The following is a 23,713-nucleotide window of genomic DNA, read 5'->3' on the forward strand; positions in this document are numbered from 1 at the left end:
TTTCTCTTATGAACCACAGTTGTAAAGTTGTCCGAGACCGTCGTCATCTCTTTCACCGAAACCGCGTCGTCCTTGTTGCGTTCGGATTTAACTCGGCTCTCTGTTTTGATCCTTTCGGCTTTGTTGTTCCTCTCGTCACATTGAAGTGCATCTCAAACAACCGGCACAAATGTCGGTAATACTCTCTCCGGAGAGAGAGTCTCCCGAAGCGACTTTTCCACCCGCACACAGCATAGTCACGCTCTTCGGGTGGAGAAGGATGTCAATTACCACCCACCACTCACGTGGCTGGCTGTCGGTTTTGCCGAATGGGGGTGGTGGTGATGGAATTCATCTCCACCGACGACGGAGGGATGCATCGGATCGTCGTGCTTGCTGGCAGCTGGCATCAGCAGCCGAGATTCAGTTTGATGCGAAATCTCACCCGGTGCGGTCGGTTATATGACGGTCGTTTTGTATTCGTGTCGTGATATATGTGAAGCGAGCTTTCTGTTCGGTAATCCTGACAGTAAAAGGATGCATCTGGTCGTACGGTCGTGGTCGTAGTTCGCGTGTCGATATTGACTGTTTTTGGACATAATAGCGGGCTGCTTCCCTTCCAAGGGTGCCGATGGTGGGAAGTGTGATTTTAGAGCAGCACGGTGCAGTTTAGATTGAAAGCATCACGTTTTTTGGTAGGTGTTGTGCATAATGGAAAATTGCAGTGCACTGTTGGTGCCAAGCCGGAAGAAGCTGGTGAATAAACGGCTTACGTGGGAAGGCGAAAAATTGAATTGAACGAGTGTGAAGGATTGACACCGGTCGGCACAGTTTTGCTGGCGGTAGCAGTGACTGTTTTAGTGAATATTGAGGGCTCAAAACGATGGATATTAGGCGCTTCGTTGGCACCCCGATAAGGCAAAATGCGTCACGTGACCTGTAGTAAAGCAGACCATATAGACCATAAAGGGGTTCAATGCCCGGTCCAGTTGAGGATGTTTGCATCATAAGCTTGTAAGATGAGGTGGTATCTGAAGATAATGGACTGTAAATGGTGGAGCTCTGCCATGAACAAGCAAAATGAAGCGGATTTCTAATTTTTGTTTGATGTATTGATGCTGTTCAAGAAAAAAATAGCATAAGATTGTAGAACAAGTATTCGATCACGGCTTTATTTTCATGTTATATTTTGAAACCCGATTTTTTTTTGATTTTTTTTAAATTAAGCTATGAAGAATTCTAGCATGTTTGCAGCAATTCTTAGCTTTGAGCAATGATTCTAATAATTTTTCCTGTAGTAATGGCTGAATTGATTTTACTTCATAATCGTATTTTTTTTCATCATACGTTTAAATACTTCAAATTTGAAACATCCACCATGGCAACACATGTATTGGAAATTAGATTTCTTGAGACAGGTGCATATTTTTCCAGATTTATAGTTGCATTATCAAAATGAAGCATATCGAGATGAGTCATTAACTTCTCAACCATTTTAGTCTTGGTTCAAAAAATGTGTTGTAAGATGCAAAATCAAAGAAAGAGCATTACTCCAAACACGATGCCTCCGGTAAAATGTGTAACGGCAAATTGGCAATGTTGGAAAAATCATTCCTCTGCATTTTATCAATAGATTTTAAATCTATTGTAACCGAATAAATCTTTGAAGTATGCAGTTTCAAATGGCGCCAATAGTTTTGAAATTTGTCAATAAATGGCTGAGGTATAATTTTTCAAACACTGTAAGTTTGCCGTTACACATTTTACAGGAGGCATCGCGTTTGGAGGGTTAATAGATCTTCATTAATTTCAATGTGTGTGTGGTGTGGTGAATCGACCTTTCTTAGGTTTGTTTTTTTAGGTGCTCTTGACTATTTTGAAGTCATTTTAGCGTTTTCGGCTATTTTGGTCTTTCTAAAGCCGGTTATGGCGTTTGTATGGTCATGTCTACAGTTCGATAACTTTTTGTGCGTTTTTATTTGAGGCTGTTTTTTTTTCAATTTTAAAGCGGTTTTGGTGTTATTTCGGCACTTGTGACGATTTAATGTTATTTTAGCGTGTTTGAGGTAGTTTTTAGGTTTTGAAGGATTGAACGCTAGATTTGCATTTTCATTGTTATTTTGAATATCCATTAGACTCATGCAAAATTTGAAATTTTCGCTCCACAGTGTTCAAACGGTTTCAAATTGGGTCCTGATTAGCTTCCAAAATTTTAAACTCATTTGATAAGAAACTGACTTGACACAAACCATTTGAAAATTATATAGGAATAACTATGGGAAAACAAAACTTTTGTCTTTTTCATTGTCTTCTAGCCTTTTTACATATTATACTGTTAACAAATTCTATTGCTATTCTTATGGGAATTTTTATCAGCTACAACTTTGCATAAAATCGTTTTTCAGCCAAACGTCAAATTAAATAGTTATTTTCTAATAATAGGTATTTTTCATTTATAGAAATGAAACTTCGTTTTAACAAGACCAGTTCTTTTATTTTGATTCATGATTAAAATTTGGAGAAATGACCCGTTCGGCGAAATGACCCATTCGGTGAAATATTCTTCGGCGAATCGTCCTTCGGCAAAACGTCCTTCGAGGAAACGTCCTTGGGCGAAATGGCACAGCCCCGCTTATAACGCCATTGAAATGTAGATGATTCGATTTTGGTGTTTTGAAGCAATTTTGGAGTATATTAGTCATTTTGCGGTATTCATGATCATGATTCATGGTGTTGTTTCTGGAATTTTGTCATGAACTTTTAAAGGCTGGGAATTCTTACAGCCAATGATCTTGCTTGGTTTTAAGGCTATTTAAGCTTGTTGAATGCATTTTTTGGAGAATATTTCAGGCTAGGCGTTTTTGGGCTATTCTAGAAATTTAGGTGATTGAACGCTATTATTATGGCCGTTATTTTTAAGGTCAGATTCATATGTTATAAAACAATTTTAGAGTTTAGGCCATTTTAGAGTTCTTATGTTACTTTCAAGTTAAACAATTTTTGCCATGTGCAATTGTTTATTTTTGCTTCTATCCTAAGAAACAACAAATAGGGGAAATGGCTCTAATGTTGGCCTATGAATCTAAGATTGGGCGCATCGCTAAAAATCTGCTATTTATCAATTTTATCTAGATGAACGCGTCATTGGGATGGTACTAATCGATATTGTTTTTTTTTTATTGAAAATTTAGTCGATTGCTGAATTTATGTATGGGCCCAAATTAGGGGCATTTAGACCAACATTACATCTATTTCCCCTATCTGAAAATATTTAGCCAAGGTTCTAAGTATTCTTAAGTATTTGTCAATTTTCTCAAACTTAAGAAAGTGTTGACTTTAGTAGTTTTAAACATTTTGCGAGATACAATTAATTAAATTTAATGCTTCGATGCTACCCCACTTAGCATATTAACGTTTGGCGTATGGAATTTTGACTGAATGCATGTTTGGCATATGGACATTTTGCAGAATGGATGTTTGGCCGAATATTTCAAATTTCATAACACAAATGTTTGCTTCAAATACAGTCAACTATTCAGAAAGGTTAAGGCTTCTAAATATTTTTTTTTCGTGAACGGATATCGTGATCATGATAAATGATCAAAAATATTAGGACCAGGATTTTTTTCTTTATTTAGGAGATTTTCAGCCGTAGGCTGGTTCATCTCCGATTTGGACCAGGATTTGTGATGTGTGATAAAGAAATATTAATTTTATTTTAATAATTGCAGCGTATCGAAGCAAACCATAATTAGATGTGAAAGTGAGGTAAACATTTAGTCATTTCGACGTTTAATAAATTATAAAGTAGAATTTTTCAATAACTAGTGGATGGCTTTAATATGTTAACGAACAGATAACTCTATAAAAATCAAGGAGTCAACTCCGGTTAAGGAAATCTTTCGTGTTGGAAGTTTTCTCGATTTCCCTAGGCATAGAGTATCATTGTGCTTGCCACACAATATACAAATGCATGCATTGGTATTGGCAGCAAAAGCTCTCAATTCCCAACTGTGGCATTTAGAACACTAATTTGAGAGTACGCAATAAGCTAATATACGCTAAACAATAAGTTTGAAATGCAAATAAGAACAAGAAAAAGAGTCACCTCTAAGAGAGAGATTTTCTAGTTTGTTTGATTGGATTATTCTATTCGTCAAAGAGTTTTTGAGGTGTGACTGACTGATTTTTGAGAATTTCTGTTGGATCGCTCAAATTGCGTCTAAGTTTGATTTAAATGCTTCTTCGGCATTTTATCCTATGACCTACAATCTTCATTTCAGTAAATGAGTTACAGTTTGCTTCAAGGCAAATAGAATGGTAGTGTTAGTGTCCCTAATGCCGACCTTAGTGTCCATAATGTTGAGCCCAAACATAAATTTCGAAGAAGTGCATTTTTTAATAATTTTTACTACCATATAATCTCTTGATTATACAGTAGTAAAAATTATTCATTTCCGGGAATTCTCGGAATGTTTGGAAAATGGAAACACTAGGGCCCCAGGCAGGGTAAAAGGTGGCGACCGAGCGGACAAAAGATTTTATAAATAATTTTTATTCCTTTTGCTTGGTCAGCTTGGTCGCCAGCTTTTACTCTGCCTAGGAGCCTAAAGGAAGATTTATAAATGGCGTAGCATTTTAGGGTGACCAGCAATGGTAAAAAAAGGGGTTCCAAATTATGTGTTTTATTAAACGTAAATAAGCGTTTAACGTATGTTTACGTTTTTTGAAGTATGTACTTTGACCGTTCCCCTTGAATAGTGTTTTTTTTTTTCTTTATTTAGGAGAAGATTGAATTGTGTTTTCTACATGGCTGGGCATCTTAAAATAATATAATAGATAGTAGTTTTTGGAAATTTTCATTTCAAAAATGACTTTTCCAAAACTTCATAACTTTTGAAACACTGGGCCGATTTCAAAGATCAAAACCTCAAATGAAAGGTGGTTACAAATACTCAAAAACCAAAATACAATAACAACAAAGAATTAAGATTTTCAGCGATGTATTTTTTTCGTTTTTGAGTTATATTTTTTGAAGTTATCAAGTTTTGGATTTTTGCTCAATACTAGACTGCGACTAGACTACCATGCGTCTCCATAGATTTATAGCGACTGTAACATGGTCACATATTGCGGCCTCTATCTACAAACCATGAAAACTATAAAAAAAAACAAATACTATCTTAGTTGGAGATGCTAATTTAAAAAAAAAAACAGACTAAGGTGGTAATTTTTAAACGATAGATGAGAAGATGAAAATATAGAGTTGAACGTTCCGTTAGAGTACGGCAGTGTGAAAATTGTATTTAGAGAGTAGAAAGCGAGCAAGGACAACTTTTTAGGAAGGTACAAATCGGTTTGATTATCTCTCTTTACCAAACCCCCACGTTGGAGAGTTTGGTAAAGAGAGATGATCAAACCGATTTGTACCATTGTTTGATATTTTGATTTTTGAAATCTGCCCAGTGGTTGAAAAGTTATGACGTTTTGGAAAAGTCATTTTTGAAAAAAATCGATTTTTTGGACCACTCTAACACCCTTATGACAAAATAAAAAATACAAGTCTAATATTTTGCGATAAGGAACAAAACTATTGTTTTTTAACAAAAAAATTCAAACAAAACAGACAATTGTTGAGCTATGTTATGAGATTTTGAAAATGTTGAATTTTTCTCAAATTTGTAATTTTTTTTTTCAGAAAACAGCTCAAGCTCTTTAAAACTATTTTACAATCAAAAATGTTGAAATTTTTACCGAACGTTGATGTTTTAAGGTTTTCTGTCATCATCAAAGCGTCAAACTTAAAAGTTTCAGAAAAGTTAATATTTTAATAAGGGACCATCGACTTAGGGAGGTATCAAGTTACAGAACATATGAGAAAAAATCCCAATTATTAAATTCCATGAAATAGCTCAAAAATTGTCCTATAACATAGCTCATTAGTTGTCTATTTAGCTATGATTTTGATTTGAAATTGTTAAGAATATTTAACTTTTTATTGGTGCATTAGTCGAGAAAATATTTAATTTAAGTTTAATGACTTAAAAATTGTCTCATGATTTAATTCTAAAATATTTCTACTATATCACAACTAAACTCAATTTTGAATCTCATTAATCAATTTCATTGCTACGCCTTACCTAAAATAGTCGAAAAAATAATATTATAAAATTTTCTTAGGTAGGTAAAAATACATCGATAAATTAATCAGAACTCATCGAATAAAGGATGTCTCAACATGGGGAAATATTCGAAGGGAGAGGGAGAAGAAAGGACATGCAAAATTGAAGGTTGAAGTCCTTTCATCGAGTTAGGAAAAATATTCAGCTACATAAAATTGAGTAAGGGATAGTTAACTGTGTTTAAAATGGAATTTTTAAATATAGTTTGTAACGTTTTTTGTCCTGATTTCAACGAAGCTTTCCACACCAATTTACAGTGTACATTGTTTCTGAAAAGGTCATTTAGTTTAGAAAAGAAATTAGCATGATCACCCATTGACCAGTTCCACGCCAAATGTAGAATCAGAAAAACTTGACATCTCGGATCTGCATGAAGCTTTGCATATTTGTTTGTTAAGGGCAATGATTCACATGCTTGCTAAAATTCGGCCATTTTGGAACTTGTAAAATTTTTAATATAACGTTCAGTGTTGGTAAAATATCAACAAATTAAATCTCACCACTGCCCAAGGTCACGCTTGATTTTCGTAGATAAAAATCAACACACAAACAACTGTGGTTGATATTGCAAGCTGTGATATCGCAGCTCGGAATATCAAGCGAACAAATCTCACCAGCTGCCATTCTCACCAAACTGTGGTGAGATGGGGTTTCATGATTTTCGCTTTACACCAGAACGCAACTTTGACTTCCATAACGGCTCCATCGGTGAAGTTAAAAAAAAGATAGCATTATTATACCTTCTCTTTCTAAGAAAACGAGTTGCAACGGAATCATTTTTGCGTCGATTCAACTCTCAGCTTCAACTTTACACGTTTACACATTAATTACACATGTCTCGTAATATTGAAGGAGCTTGTAATATCAATATCAAGCATGGTATTTTACTCCAATATGCGTGATATTGAGACCGTATGAGAGCGGATAATATCATTTGATAGATGATTTTGCCAATACTGATAACGTTTTTAACGTGATTTTTTTCTTCAAAAAATGGTTGAAACGCCTCTTCTGATCGGAATGATGTCTGAGACAAAGTTGTAGAGAAAAATAAGTTTTTTTTAGGAAAAATATTTTAAAAAATATCTGATGAATGTGGGCGTCTTAGTGACTAGACTTTTAGGTTTTCTGTCGAGTATTAGTACAATACACTGAAGAAGTCTGCACATTGTAGACGAAATACGCGTATCTGTCAAGGATAAGCAAATAAGGTAGCTTAATTAAATGGAAATTACTAATCTTTGTCTCTCTCTTTGCATAAAAAATGTGTTTAGTAATTTCAAGTTAAAAAAAGAATTGAAAACCTTAATGAAAGCTGAAATGAATGAACCTAAATGAAGCTCGTGGAAATGCAAACTTTTGGAATATTTAAAATTAAGAACATTTTTAAACTTACAAAAATCATGGAACAAGAACTTCTGGTTAAACTTTTTAACATGTTGTTAATCAAATTTCACAGTTTTTATACTTAGTAGACAATGTTTGAGACATTTTCAAACATAATTTCTGCAAAAGCTCTTGTTTCTGAATTGTTGTCAATTTTTAAGTATCCATGGTTTTGGACATTACAAAAGATTGCATTTTTCATATGCCTTTTTATTTTTTTTTCATAAATCAGGCATGGACATTTTCAGATATTTGGGGTTTTAACATTTGTTTGAATTTTTACTTGAAATTAAAAAAAAAATTAAGTTTTTTTTGAAAGATATTATTTTTATTGAAAAATTTCAAGGGCACAATTTTTAAAATTTTACTAGATTAAAAATGGCCGAATTTCAGGAAAAACTCCAACTTTGACTCCGACACTGACTCCGACTCTGACTCTGACTCCGACTCATTAATTTAAGATATATATGTTTACTTGAGATATTTAGATATACATGCCTTTAAATTAGCACAATAGGCCGATTTCCATACAAATTAATGTTGCAATTAATGTTTTGTTATGATCAATTGGACTGAAATTTTGACACAGAACTACAATAATGCTGAATTTTGCGTGTACGTAATATCAAATTATTGGTAGCGCTTGCCGGGAATTGACGGGCTGGTTGAAAATGACCAACTAATTAGCACATTTATAATTCGAAATTTCCGGAAATGAAAATCGGCCTATTGTGCTGATTTAAAGACCACCACTGTATATGTTTACTTGACCACAACTAAAATATTATTCGTATTTCTAAAATACGAAATACGAAATAATATAAAATTGAATTTTCACGACACGTTGATGACCGGGATCTCAAAAACTTTATGGATCCGCAAAAAAATTTTTTGACGTAGGACTACGTCTGTGATTTCTATATGGGGTTACACTTTGTGAAAACCGAAAATGGAACATGTAACAAAATTATGAAAGATTTTGAACGCTAATAACTCAGCTGCCCCTGGACCAATTTCAATAATTTTATCATCATTCGATCAGAAATATTCCTACGCAATTTAAGACTTTATCATTTTTCAAAATGTCACTATTGGAAAATGCACGAATGTGCAACTGTTGTTATGATAATTAATATTATCACCGATTGCCTGTGAAAAGCGATTTCCCTAACATAGATTTCAAAGTTGATTTCAATCCGGTTTCACCAAATGGTGTTTATTCAATCACCGCGTGGTGAGTGGTAGGCTCCCCGCAAGCAGCTAGCTATCAAGGTTGACCTAAACCGCTGATCGGATTCAGTTCCAGTGTGGTGGTGTCCAATCATCAGCATCAGCAGCAGTGCTTTCGGCACGTGGCGTTGAACATTGTTCTTCAGTACACAACGAAAGGGTTCCTTCATCCATAGAAGGAGGAAGAAGTAGCACCGCTATTGATTGGAATCAGTAACTCTTCGTGAGTCGCTGTATGCCATCTATGTCAAGTGCGTCATACTAAAGAGTATAAACAGAGAGAACCCCGCTCAAATTCCTATTCCAACACAAAACACAAGCTCATGTTAACAAATAAGACAAGTCTGCAGCTAACAAATAAGATTTGTTATATAATACCACGTCCTACGTCACCATTGCGTACAACCCCATAGGGTTGTCCTTTGTAGTTTTTTAATTAAAAAAAATGATGATTTCTTTTACGGTGTAATAATTCAGGAAATGCCATCCAGGTTCTCCTACAACTTTGTCTATTCAGTCGATTAGCAGAGACTGTTTATTTTTTGCTCTTGTTTTATTTTGAATAATTTGTAACATTTGACCGAATTGCGTAGACATAAAAAATTATTTGAAATCCGTACACTTCATTTAAAATGTATGCAGATGTACGGAATATGGATACTATATTTTAATACGCCCTGTTCTAAAATGAAGCCAGAGTCCAAATGGTTGGCAAATAATTCTAGATAGAACTGGAATTAGGGCGTAACAACTTTTGTAAACAATGACTTCTCTCGAAGATTTCTAGGATTTCAGGCAGGCCCACGCAAACCAACATAACCATCGGTTAGGGGAAGTCTTCGCCTACCCGATGGTGATGTTGACTTGCGTGGGCAAGCCTTGGCTTTCTAGAAATCATCGAGCGAAGTCATTGTTTAGCAAACGCCCTAATTTCAGCTCCATCTAGAATTATACAAAGTTTCATGGAAATCGGAGGGGTTCGAGCCTAAAATCATTTTTGGATTGCTATTTGGCCTGAAGGTGACTGTGTTTGACAAATGTGGTTCACTTTGATCAGGATTTTATTTTGATTCGGAATCATAGGGTACATGATAGGTTCAGCAATGCATTTAATAATTATCGTTAAGGGGATACATGAAGTCCTCGAGAACTTATTTTTTTAAATCATGATTTGACCAAAATTGAGCACTTAAAGGACTACATCTACCCCCCTGATGACATTAGGTAAAGGTATTACCGATGCCGTTATTTAACCTATATATTTAATTTTATTTAAGCTTGATATTACATCCAAGAGGATGCACTTCAATCATGTCGAAAATCTCATGTAATGTTTATGGCCACAAAAATAAACAAATACAGTAAAAGCAGCGTAATGTCAGTTCATGCACTGTATTAATGAAAATTTTGTCCTTTTTGGCGATTTGACCATTCACTTTGATATGATATTAAAATTAAGTTTTTGCTGTGTGGGTATCTATTCTTGATAATAACTATTAAGAATTTTGGTGGTTTATCAAATTTTATTGCATTCTACAGTTTTTGAAAACTTGCTAACTATGAAGTCTTTAAAACATCTCTAGCCCAAGAATTGTACAAAGTTTTGCTAAGTTGAAAATTCTGCAATTCTGATGGCATAGCAAACATTAGAAAATAAATCAAAATCTATCGTTTTAAGTCCTTAATCATCTAAACGCAGAATTGACCATTACATTTTTTGTCAAAATGTGTAGCTAGAGCCAGAACCTGTGCCACCTATACGGTGATTTCCGTTTCCGGAAATCACATCCAGTGTCACACACGAAGAACAACGCAATAGGACAGTGATTTCGATTGGATGGTGCAGTTGATTTCCGGGAGTGATGAATTCCAATCATCGTGACCATCATGCTGTTATAAGAAGCTCAAACCCTTCAATCCGGAGGAAGCAAGTGATGTCATGTACCGAAAGCACATGAAAGCAATCTATCAAATCTATCAAACAGTGAGAGCCGGCAGGCAGAACGGGAACTGAAGTTTGTTCAATCGTTTGTTTTCCCCTCACGCGGAATCTCGGACAGGTGCGTTCCGATTCTGTCATCGTCATCGGAACTGCTGGTTGCTGTTGCTGTTTGAACCAACATCAAAACCTTCAAAAATAACCGTTTTCCGTGTTTGGCCCTCCCTCGGCCTTAGGGGTGAAAATTGCGTGACACAGAAAATGATCGCCCTTTAGAGGAGCTCCTACTCGAAAATTCTGGCAGTTCGGTGGTATGTCGGTAGGGGGTTGAAGTGAAAGTGCGTGTCTGGGAAAGTTTTCGGTTCCGTAATATATAGTGTTATTGGCTTTTATTGTTATGGCAAAGAGGATAAGAGACGAAGACAGTGTGCGCGAGGGGTGGAAGTGGCAGTTGTTGATGTTATTCCATAACGATGATTATTATCTGAGATTGTGTATTAATAATTATGTTTATTTTCGTCCCGTTCCTGTGTGCGTGGTAGCAGTGGTATCGTGTGCTGATAGATGATAATTGGAATCAACGACGTGGTGGAAAGAGAGTGATTTTAGATAGTTGTTGTGAGAATCAGCAATCCAAATTGAACGGAAGGCAGACACGCGAGCGGAAACGAGTTCATACGGTAAGGATGGATGTGAAAATTTATAACACGCTGGTTATGTGACGTATGTGCAGGGAAGCTAGTAGAAGTGAGGATGTATAATTTATTGAAATTGTTCATGGTTTTCAATAGCGGTTGATGTCTTTATACATTTGGGGGAAATAGATGGGTGTTACTAATCCTTTTGTCATTTATTCAAGTATGCTATTGCATGGATACGGGTTCATGCTGGTTAAAGTGACAACGATATCGACTCTATACAGTACCTCTTCCTAGGACCTATTTATTATCAATAGAATTATTAATTTTTGGTTTGGGCGATGCCAGGTTAAATAGTATAATAAAAACGAATTTCATATTCCTACAGTATCCATGACATTTTGCATAATCATAGTGAACGATGTTTTGTTTTTGTTAACTTTGGTCAAAAAATCAACGAAATACAATAAAGGTCCCTCCAGTTTTTAACGCGGCGGCAGCGAATAATTCACAGCGTTTTAAAATGCTTGGCAGTTTACGGAAGCGCTCAAACCAACCTGGCAAGTTGACGCTGCTCGCGCGTTTTGGCAGTGTTTCTTTAGCGTGTGCTTTCGATTCGCTGTCTGCAGGGTTTTTGCCGCCGAAGAAGGGCGGTTTTGAAAGTGATTTTCAGGTGATACAAAATGGCAAAAACGAAAACCTTAATAGAATTGGTTAGAAACTATTTTTTTCAAAGATTTCTGCATTTGTAAATTTAATTTACTGCTCCCTGAAATTTGATCAAAATCTCAGATTGATTGGAATTTATACAATATTTCCATCAACAAAACTCCCTGAATCCCCCCGAAATTCTCCAAATACTAGCAGAGCTTCTATGTAGTTCCAAGAACTTCTACAAAATTCCTTGCTCTACTTGGAATTCGCTCAACTTGATCAAAGATCGGTAAACTTCTATAAACTCACTGCCCTTCAAAGAAGCTTCCGGAGGAGAAATCTAAGGTATTTGTGAGGATAGTTGACCCACGATTTTTACAATAGCATATGCTATGCTAAATCTAAGGAATATGTTAGTAGAACTACATTTATTTATAAGGAGAATTTAGAAACTGTAAGTTGAATTACAAGGGAAGGAGAAAATCCAAAGCCATTTTAGAAATAAAATCAGTTATGAGAATAATTCCATGGATTTTTTTTAGGAGTATTACAAATGAATTCAAAGATGAGTTCCGGGGAAGCATTAAGCCAAACTCACAAAAATTTCCTGAGATAATTCATTTAAAATATCGGGAGAATACTAACAGTGAACTCAATAGACTGTTCGAGAGTTCAAAGTTTTTCGAAAAATCTAAAAAGATACCAGCATGCTCAGAAATTATCGTAAATACCCAAGACTTCAGTATGATCATTCTTCTGGAAATAATCAACAGTTCAACACGCCACAGGTATGAAGTTCTTCACATTGCCCTGAAGTTCTAAGAAATTTCTTGATATTCTATGAACTTCCTTGAACTTTCACAAATTCCTTGGTAGATATGTTTTTCAATCTTCAACTTGAATTTCTGCGATGATTTATGAACTTTTCTAAAGTTCTGTGAGCTTCCCTTATGTTTTGCAAATTTCTCTGATGATCTATCAACATTTCTGAAGTTCTGTGAACCTCTTTGAAATTCTTCTACGAATTTTTCAGAAGTGCTGCAAATTTATCTGAAGTTCTGCAAATTTATCTGAAAATATACAAACTTTCTTTGAAGTTTTGCAAATTTATCTCAAGTTATGCGAACTTCCCTGATATTCTGTCTATGAAATTTCCCGAAGATTTGCAATTTTTTTTAATATTCATTCCAGTGGAAGTTAAGTTTTGTAATTTTTTCTAAAGATTGACTTTATGATTCTTTAACATTACATGATCTTCCGTGATCACCAGTGGTGAGAAATCTGCAATATCAACAAAACTGTAACAAATATCACTAAAATGAAGGAAATTGCCAAAATACTTCAACGCATTTTCCTCTGCTGGTAAAGAAACTAGCAAAAGCGCCTCTTCTTCATCCGACGACGAATCCATTGCTCGCGAACGCTATGATGCTGCGAAAAAACTGCCGCTTCAGTGTGGGTACCCACACGAATTTCGCTACCGCGGTTAACGCGATTTATTCGCTACCGCTGCCGCGGCATAAAAAAACGCGTCAGTTTGGAAGGACCTTAAGGGGTTGTGTCCCAAACACGACCGCATTATTGACGTAGGACTGCGGTATTAGGGCTCCATTTAAACAAAATTTCAGAAGCTTCAATTCAAAATTTAAATTGCACAGTGGTCCAGGTTGGAAATTTAGCAAGAAAGTAGTCTGAGACCTTTGCTTGGTGCCTTCGGTGAAGTTTTTGTGCATTAAAATTCCCTTGTTTTGGTGGATGTTGTGATTATTAGGCTGGTCTTTGAATCAATTGTTATTCAAAAACTAGCTTTATAATTATAGATAATGAAGACGTCTGCTCTTCGGTAAAATTGTAGCTGTGTTACCCAAGTAACCAGCAAGCACTTACCGTATGCGTGATAATGTTTGCACCATTGAGCAATGTCAAAATTAAAAAAAAAAAATCGTTTTCGAGTTTTTTTTATTTATTTAAAGGGGAGATGTTTCTCAGAGTCTTAAACTATGTTAACCATCGATCGAGTTTCCACTTGCTGATATTACGGCCTCCATACACTTCCAGAATGCACGGCAGTTTCTAATAATGTAGTCTGGATCCATTTCTCTCCAGGTACGGGTCAATATTTGTCTGAGGCTTGCTGTACTCGGGTGGCGATTAGAACAGGCCTTGGCCTTCATGACGCGCCATTTGAGTAATCCAGGCGATAAAGATCGGGGCTGGATGGCGGCCACATATCTTTCGCCCAGAACGGAAGATGTTCCTGCAACCACTTCTGAGTGCGGTTCGAGGTGTGGCACGGAGCCCCATCTTCTTAAAATTCAACATTTGGCTTCGGACCGTACTGTTCTTTGATCCACGGAAGAACACACTTACTTAACATCCCGATGTAGACCTCCGTGTGGACCTTGTCGCCTTCTGGAATGAACACCGGGTCCATTTTTATGCCATCGGAAGCCACCAATCCAAACACCATAACGCTAGCAGGATGCTTGGTCAGATACACGTTCTTGTGCTCGTCGGCCACGTCTTTTACCGGAAGAGAACTAATATACCGGTCGGTTCTGGAATTTGATACGGGATCGACGGTAAACATGCTCTCGTCGGTGAACAGGATTACCGGATTTTTTTCGCTTAAGGAAGTTCAAGATTTTCTTGCAGTTGTGAGTTTTTTTCCGTGCCCTCGACTTCGCCTCGCAATCTTCCTTTACGATCTTCCGTGCCGTAAAGTCACTCATTCCTTTGCCATTTTCCTTATTGAACGCACTGGATTCACCCGAATGTTCCTTTTGATAGCAGCGATAACCCTCGGAGCCTGAGCTGACCTCGGACGACCTGTGGCCACCTTCGCGGATAGTTATCCTTTCTTTTCTCGGTCTAAAACCCTTTTGACGGTCCACCGGGACACTCCCACGGCGATTGAAATGTCTTTTTGTGACATTTGCGCGTGGTGCAACTGTCAAACTAAGTAAATCATTTTCTTTTATACACAGCCTACTACGGTATGAGCTATAGGTTACGTACATGCAAAGAAAACCAAGGCATTGTATGGGCAGGTGAAACAGGAACCTTATTTGTACGATGGTGCAAACATTATCACGCATACGGAATCGATCGGCATTCTATGCAAAGATATTTTTTAATTTACACAGGCTAACCTTATAAAATTATCAAATACCGATATAAGTCAGAAAAAGGTGAAAATTTAATAATAATTGGTCAGTAAAAACCTTGCGTAAAAAATTCGAAGAGCTTTTTACTTAATCGACATGAAATGAAGCAAGTGCAAAAACAAATATTGGTAACTGTTGTCTCTTTCACTCGTACGCATGCTGTTTGCTTGGCAGGGATTGTTTAAAGTTATTTATTTCAAGGTTAGAATCTCTGTTCTCATAATTTATTGATATATTTTGCATGCCTTTACCGACTCAACTAAATGAGACTGCTGTATAAGATCCAACTGAGTGAGAAGATATGATGGTTAGTTTTTAAGGTTCAGATTCAAGGAATGGCAGAACGCGGGATGAAACTAAATAGATAGAAACATGGAAAAATCTGATAAATGTGTATTCAATAATGATAAATGATATTGAGAGGCACTTGCCCTTGAGGTGGCTGGCAAATACGGAACTATAAGCAACGTAATGTTATTGAATTTATCTCCTCCGGCAATCACCATCAGGCGTCAGGCTTTCTTTAAATTTTCTTTCACGCAGATGCCATGGATTTCGTTTTTTTTTCAGTGAACGACCCTCCTGTGAAAGTAGTGTGGGTCTTTTCCTTTTTTAACTCTTTTTTTTTTGTTCCAAATTCAAAATAAATTACATTTCATTTTAATTTAGGTGCTCCAGCTACTTTAGTTACTTACCAGCCTTAATTGCTATCATATATATCTAAGCGTTTTCAAATTGTTGTTGGGAATATAGTATTATAAACAGGGCTTCTATACCTGCATGTCAGTATAACAATTGTCATTCTAGAACTAAAAACCCAATGATGACCCAACATCAGTATTTTGATTTGGGGTTACTTTGATAATGCTCGATGAATGTAGAAAAAAATTCATGAAACTCAAACATTTTAGTTCTTTAAAAATGAAACTTTGAATGAGTATATAATCAGAAAACATCATAGGCAATAAGAATACAACATTGAATTTGTGACGGCTGTATCGGAAATACATTTCATAGGTAATGGTTTGAGTGCTTTTTCAAACAGGTGAAAAATACGAAAATGGTTTTTTAATATGTTTTGTAAATATGTAACACACACACTAGATAAAAGCTATATACGATATCAACGGAAATACCCTAAGCTAAAATATGGAACCAACATTTCTAATATAGAAAAAGCGCAGCGAGTAAATTTAATAATTATATTATACTATCAAAGTTACCTGCATTATCAAAGATACCCCGTTTTACGGTACCTCGGTAGTATTGTACCAGGAAGGTCACTTCAAAACCATCTTCTGAACATTGTTCTGAATGCTTTGAAGTGCTTTTTTTTTCTGGTAATGCAACATCTAGATCATATTGGCACAGCATAAAGCATCGCCGGTCTAAAAACATGTTTAAATATTAGAAGCTTATTCGTCAGGCAAAGTTTGGATTTCCTGTTTATAAGAGGATACAAACATTTTATACATTTGTTACATGTGGCTTGAATGCCCTTAATGTGAAAGTTATTTTTGGTCAAGTACTAATCTAAGATATTTCACTTGGTTTGACCAGGAAATTGAAATTCCGTTCATAGTGACTATGTGACTACTACTAGGTTTCAAAAAGGAAGCTCTAGGTTATGTGGAAATATTATACGTTGAGTTTTGGAAGGGTTAGGAGAAATCTTCCATTTTCGTAAATTAGAAGAGAAAATATCTAAACTTTTCTGCAGTCTGCTGCAAATAACACGAAAACTTTTTACTTTAGCGGGAATGCCTGTGTCATCAGCGAACAAAGATTTGTGGCAACCCTGAGGCAGGGAGGTCCGAAGTGAAAATGTTATACAATATAGGCACAAGAATGCTACCCTAAGGAACTCCTGCTCCAACAGGTAGTCGATCAGATTTGGAATTTTGATAATTTACCTGCAGAGTTCTGTCAGTTAAATAATTTTGAACTAATTTCATAATGTAAAGTGGAAAATTAAACTTTTTTAATTTAGCAATCAAACCTTCATGCCAAACACTGTTGAATGCCTTCAGATTTGTTTGAACGAATTAAATTGGTTAAAGGGTGTCCACGATGAAATTGCCACACTATGAAATTGCTCTAACTTTTTAACCGTTGGGTAGAATTTAATGAAAATTTGGGTGGATTTAGTTCATAGTGCGTTATTTACATCCTGCAAGTTTTAAAGTCCTGTGATCAAAACTCGCGGAAATGGAGTCGAAAGAACAGCTCGTGCGTGATAAAATCTTGCGCATTCATCACGAGAACAAGGATCTCTCGCATCGTTCCATCGCTAAAACGTTGGGAATCGCGAATTCCACGGTGTCGCGAGTGATTAAGCGGTTCGAGGAACGGTTGACCACCGATCGGAAGCCCAGAAGTGAAGGAAAAAGTATTCCGTACAACACCAAAAATCACAACCGCGTAGTTGGGGCCTTCAACCGAAATCCGAACGCCTCCGTTAGGGATGTGGCTAAGAAGCTGCACCTAAGCCGAAGTTTTGTCCAGAAGGCCAAAACTAAGACTGGGCTTCGAACGTTCAAGGTACAAAAGGCCCCTAATCGCGACGAGAAGCAGAACAAGTCCGCCAAAACCCGTGCCAGGAAGTTGTACCTCAACATGCTGACGAAAGTTGAATGCTGCATCATGGACGACGAAACATATGTGAAGGCCGACTTCAAACAGATCCCCGGCAACCTGTTTTTCACGGCCAAGGATAAGTTCAGCGTTCCGGAGCATGTCCGCACTCAGAAGATGTCCAAATTTGCGAAGAAATTCCTGGTTTGGCAAGCCATCTGCACGTGCGGGAAGCGGAGTGCACCTTTCGTGACCCAGGACACGATGAACGGACAGGTGTACATAAAAGAGTGCCTCCAGAAGCGGCTGCTTCCTCTTCTGAAGGCCCACCACGTCCCAACAATCTTCTGGCCGGATTTGGCCTCATGCCACTACTCCAAGGACGTGCTGAAGTGGTATGCGGACAATAAGGTCAATTTCGTGCCGAAAATGTTCAACCCTCCCAACACTCCGGAGCTCCGCCCCATCGAGAAGTACTGGGCGATTATGAAGCAGCACCTTCTTAAACGACCTAAGGTAGTGAAGACAGTCGAGGAACTGAAGAAAGTATGGGTTTACATGCAAAAAACGGTTGATTCACAGGTTGTGCAGAATCTTATGGCCGGGGTTAAGGCCAAGGTGCGGGCATTTGCGTATGGACTGTAAATAAAATACGAGTAAAATGGTAAAATGAAGTTTAATAGTTATTTCTCAATCCCTGAAAATTTGATGGCAATCGGATGAAAACTCGAATTTTGCGAATCAATTTTGTGTGTGGCAATTTCATCGTGGACACCCTTAACTCTTAAGAGATGATGAGTAGTTGAATGCCCATGGCAAAATCCAAACTGCTCATCTGCAAAAATTGAGTTCGTATTGATGTGAAGCATCATTCTATTTAAAATTATCTTTTCAAAAAGTTTACTTATTGAAGAAAGCAAACTAATTGGACGGTAGCTAGAAGGTTCAGCTGGATTTTTATCCGGCTTCAAAATTGGAACAACTTTTGCATTTTTCTATTTATCAGGATAGTATGCCAAATGGAAACATCTGTTAAATAATTTTAACAAGAAAGACACGGTACTCTCTGGGAGTTTTTTTTTGATGAGGACATAGAAAATTCCATCATCACCTGGAGCTTTCTTATTATGAAACCTTACTTCGTCCAAATCAGTCCCCCAGGAATCATCAAGAATATTTTCCCGAGAGCAACTTGATTCTCAATAGGACTAGTAAGACCCAAACTAAAATTATGGGAACTCTCGAATTGCTAGGCAACTTTCTGAGCTTTTTTCCGAATTTGTGATCAAAATTTTACCACCTTCTTTGAGCGCTGGAATAGGCTTTTGAGGTTTTTAAAATTTTTGGGAGTTTCCAAAAGGGTTTGGAATTCGGGTCTAATTTCGAAACATTATTTTCAAAAGTTTTGTTCCTCAGGGCAAAGAATCGCTTTTTAATTTGTTTTTGCAAATCCCGCCAGATAACTTTAATAGCAGGATCACGTGTTCTTTGATGTTGTCTCCTACGGACATTTTGAAGACGGATCAAGAGCTGAATATTGTCGTCTATATAATTGAATCGAATTTAACCTCGCTTTTTGGTCAGCAGCTCTTGCTTCAACTATAGAAGTAGTCAGAGATTCAAGAGCATAATTAACATCATTTTTGATTTGCAAAGGAATGTTTGAATTGAAACTATATTCCATAAATATTCGATATTGTTCTGAATCAGCTCTATGGTAATTGAAAGTAGAGCTGTTGGGATAAGAAATTATTTCTTGGGATATTTCAAAAGTTACTGGAAGGTGATCAGAACCGAAGTCAGCATGGGTAACCAATTGGCTACAAAGTTGACATGAATCAGTTAAGACCAAATCAATAGTTGAGCGATTTCTTGCTGCAGAAAAGCATGTTGGGCTGTTTGGATAGTGAATAGTGTAATAACCTGCAGAACAATCATCAAACAGAATATTACCATTGGAATTGCTTTGAGCATTATTCCATGAGCGGTGTTTTGCATTAAAATCACCAATAATGAAGAATTTAGACCTATGACGGGTAAGTTTCTGGAGGTCACCCTTGAGAAAATTCTTTTTTTGTCCATAAGTTGCATAAGTTGTCCAAATTTACCAAACTCCAAACTCCCAAAGTTTCAAAAACTTTGGTTTCAAATGAAGAAAGAATTTTATATTTGATTCGTCTATGAACAATGATGGCAACGCCACCACAGAGTCCATCAAGACGATCATTTCTAAAAATTAAATAATTTGAGTCCTTCTTAACCTTATGGTCAGGTTTAAGGAACGTTTCAGTAATAACGGCAATATGCACGTTATGAACTCTCAAAAAGTTAAATTGCTTAGCTTCATTATCTTTAAGAGATCGAGCATTCCAATTTACAATATTTAATGCTTTAAAATCTATTACTGAATTTAAAGTCATGACAATATTGTTTGCAAATTTTATTCCAGTTTGAATAGCATCAAACATGGAGTTAGATTTAAGCATATCAGAAATCATGTCAATTAATGATTTCTGTAAAAATTCCATTTTAGTCAAAATTGTCAAAATTTCCGTTAGCATTACGTTGGTTAGTATTTTGATTTCTACCCGGTGCAATAGCAGCATAGGTAGCTCCATTAACTCGCTGAACATTGTTAGCAGCGAGGGGAGTAGGTATAGATGAAAAATTTGAAGCAGGGGTGATATTTGTACCTACGGGTACGAATGTAGAATTTGTTCCTCGCTGACCGTTGTTAACAGCAGAGGAATTTGTGGCCAAACGTGGAGCGTTTCCTACCTGTCGCTTAGAACGAGATTGTAGGATCGCTTTGCGAGTCTTACATTCCCAAAAATTGGATTTGTGGTTTTCACCACAGTTTGAACATTTAAATTTCTTAGGATCTTCCTTCACAGGACAGTCGTCCTTTGCGTGAGAGGAATCACCACAATTCATGCATTTAGCAGGCTTGTAGCAATTTTTAGTTCCGTGACCCCATCCCTGACACTAACGGCACTGGGTGAGGTTTTGGAAACTTCCTCCAGTCTTCCTGAAGTGTTCCCACTTCACTCGGACATGGAGCATAAGGCTAGTTTTTCCTTAAGGTTGTTTGGTTCACTAGACTTGAAGTGAACTAAATAAAAATCATTAGAAATCCCGTTGCGCGAATCGCCAGGACGGGATTTCATTTTCATTTTGATTACTTGGAGTGGCACAACTCCAAGTAATTTTGCCAGTTCATCTTTCATCTGATCCAGGGATTCACCACTGGGCAGTCCTTTCATGACAACCTTGAACACACGTTCAGTTTTGGTGTCATAAGTAGAAAATTTGTGTTGCTTCTCAGTAAGATACTTGTGAAGACATTTAAATCCGTCCAAGGTTCTAGCCAATACACGGCATTCACCCCGACGTCCAATTTGTAGTGAAAACTTAACTTTCACGAAGTTCAAAAGTTCCATGCGAAGAGCATGGAAATCGGAAGTGGTTATCACAATAGGGGGAATCTTTTCCTTCTTGGTACTAAGCCGGGAAAGTTTACTAGAATTTTCTTCGATGATGGATCATTCTCATCATCCGTGAGCAAATCACATTGATTACTCAAATTAATTTCATCAGAAGGGGGATCAAGAGTTTGCCCCTTTCTTTTGCGTTTAGGCGCCATGGCGGCAGTAAATTTTTGTTCCAAATCGACTGCCAAGCAGATTACTATAAGAATCTGAAGGATCGAGGAATTTTGCAAATCGATATCCAAGAAGAATTACCTCGGGTAAGGACCAAAAAAGGATCGAAGAGGAATAAGAGGTGAACAAGGTAGACATTTTACAGGTTGAGCACTGAAATGTGCTGTTTAAATTTGTTGTAGCTTTAGGCAGTAGTAACACTTCCTTCAGCAAAAAGCAAATAGATCCGCACGGCAAGAGAACACGATGCGGACTGATGAAACTTTGCATAATTATTGGCTAACATTCGTCAATTTTGATTTTCTTTTCAAAACGGCATATTTGACATTTTTTAACAAATCGTTGTACGAAATCATCAATTCTAATCGAAATGTGTTGACATTTTTTTTCGAGGACAATCTTTATTCAGGGACTTGAAACATTTTTTTATATAGGGCTAGTGTACAAGGCATGACTATAAAAGTGATGCAAAATATGAAATTTAATAAAAATATACAGCAGGGTGGTTATACGGGGAAAACTGACGAAACGGGAAATAAACGGGAATCGAAAACAACCAAACAAAAACGGGATATAATCGTGTATGTGGCTCTACTATATCTAGAGTATTTGTTTCAGCATCTGGAGTATTTCTTTAATCTAGGAATTCTTTAAAAAATATGTCAGTTGATGTAAATAAAGTTATAAATAGAAAAATAAATTGCAATTTCCAAATGTTTTGAAAATTTGTCGTCATAATTTTCATATCATAAACTGTTTCAGTTTTCTTGTGGTGGCTTCCCCCTTTGGGAGTTAATATTTTTTACGTCAAAATGAGCCAAAATTGTGAAGTGTTATTTTTGACCAACTTCACAATATGTTGCAATGTAATATTCGCCTGTAGAAATGGAAAGGGTACTTGAATCAAAATCACTATAAATATCACAAATTTCCTCGCTGTATTTGAGACATTACATTTTTTTTAAAAGAGCAGAGCGGTTTGTTCACTCGACTGTAGTTCGGGATAAAAAAAAGCTGTCAGACCGTCATGAAAATTACACGTATGCAATAGAGACTGAATCATTTTCATCTCTTTGAAGTGCAACATTTTCAACAACTTCTGATTTTTAAAGTTCAGTTCAATAATAACCGATTCAGCCCTATTTAGTAGCTTATAAAATAGAATATTTGTACTGCAAAGCTGATTAAAACAAAAAAGATTTTTTGTCTTAAGAAGACTTCCGAGATCTTGGAAATCTTAATTTTGGGCTTGGTCATTTGAAAGCTTGCCAATTTTTCTACACTCATAAATTTTAATCTTTATATATAAATCTGACAAATAATTTCGAAAACAAATACGGGGTTGGCATGCAATCTGATGATAATAGTTTCAAGGATGTTAGCGTAAGAGTATTTCAGCTAAATCAGTCATAAACTTTCACCTCTCGCTCACCAAACTTTTTCGGCTAACCTAGACGAAATTGATTCTGATCTATGAGCCCAGGGCTACGATAAAGAATTCATTTTCAATACGCGAGCCAAACTTGCAAACTGGGCGAAAACCACCAAACCCTGGCTCCGTTCATCCGTCCATCCGCCCATGGTCACAGGCTCGCGTGCTTCCTTGGGACCTGGATCGAACTTTTACGAAGTTGAGCATCATTAAATTTGAATGTTTATCCACACTGCTTGAGCGCGTTACCGTAACACCCGGCACGAAGTCAAACCACCCACCAAAGCCCGATAGGAAAACAGACATGTAGCTACCTAGGTGCCTCTCACCATGCCCTGGCAGGCTGACAAGGGGCAGAGAACGGTATCGATATCCTGCTCTGAGCTACGAAGCAAGGTGGATAGCTATGGTGGAGTAATTTTACTTTGCCCGATCCTACCTAATACATTTGACTTTAAGGTACATTGGGATAAGTGAGACCATTGTCTCGTGTGACAGACATCTTATAAATATTATCAGACTTCCACTGGAATGTGAATGATTGTGTTTAATACTTTTAAACTTTGAAACTCTTAGTTTTATCAACAGTTTAATAAAATTGATCTTAAAATCCACTAATAGATTGCAATAAAACTAGAAATGATACATGTGTGAAGACGTTTTTTAAGGAACTGATGCATTTTTTCCACCCAGAATTCCAATAACCGTACCGTCTTGACCCTGATAGGTGGATTAGTTTTCGTTGCATGTGATTTAAACAAAGTTTGGCCACATTTTCTCATGTATAACTTTATTTCAGAGTCATTAAATCAAAGTCATGACATGCAATTAAACCATGTGATCCCACTTATTCCAAAAATAATATGCCGA

At 36.7% G+C, this 23,713-nt stretch overlaps 1 protein-coding gene across 4 annotated transcripts in view; it reads left to right on the forward strand.

Moving 5' to 3' along the window:
- The first annotated feature begins 432 nt into the window (after nt 1-432).
- Nucleotides 433-23,713, forward strand: part of DIP-lambda (Dpr-interacting protein lambda) — a 398,199-nt gene continuing 374,918 nt past the window's right edge. For 3 of the 4 annotated variants that reach the window (XM_065222316.1, XM_065222319.1, XM_065222318.1), the window contains exon 1: nt 433-674. The gene's annotated coding sequence lies outside the window, so the exon portion shown is untranslated. Of the gene's footprint in view, nt 675-11,258; nt 11,397-23,713 lie in introns of all 4 variants that reach the window. The other variant, XM_065222317.1, reaches the window with a different exon arrangement.

Source organism: Ochlerotatus camptorhynchus, unplaced genomic scaffold (assembly GCF_037179485.1).
Source record: "Ochlerotatus camptorhynchus isolate MF236.1 unplaced genomic scaffold, CSIRO-AGI_Acam_v1.1 ptg000165l, whole genome shotgun sequence".
In the NCBI taxonomy this organism is placed as follows: domain Eukaryota; kingdom Metazoa; phylum Arthropoda; class Insecta; order Diptera; family Culicidae; genus Ochlerotatus; species Ochlerotatus camptorhynchus.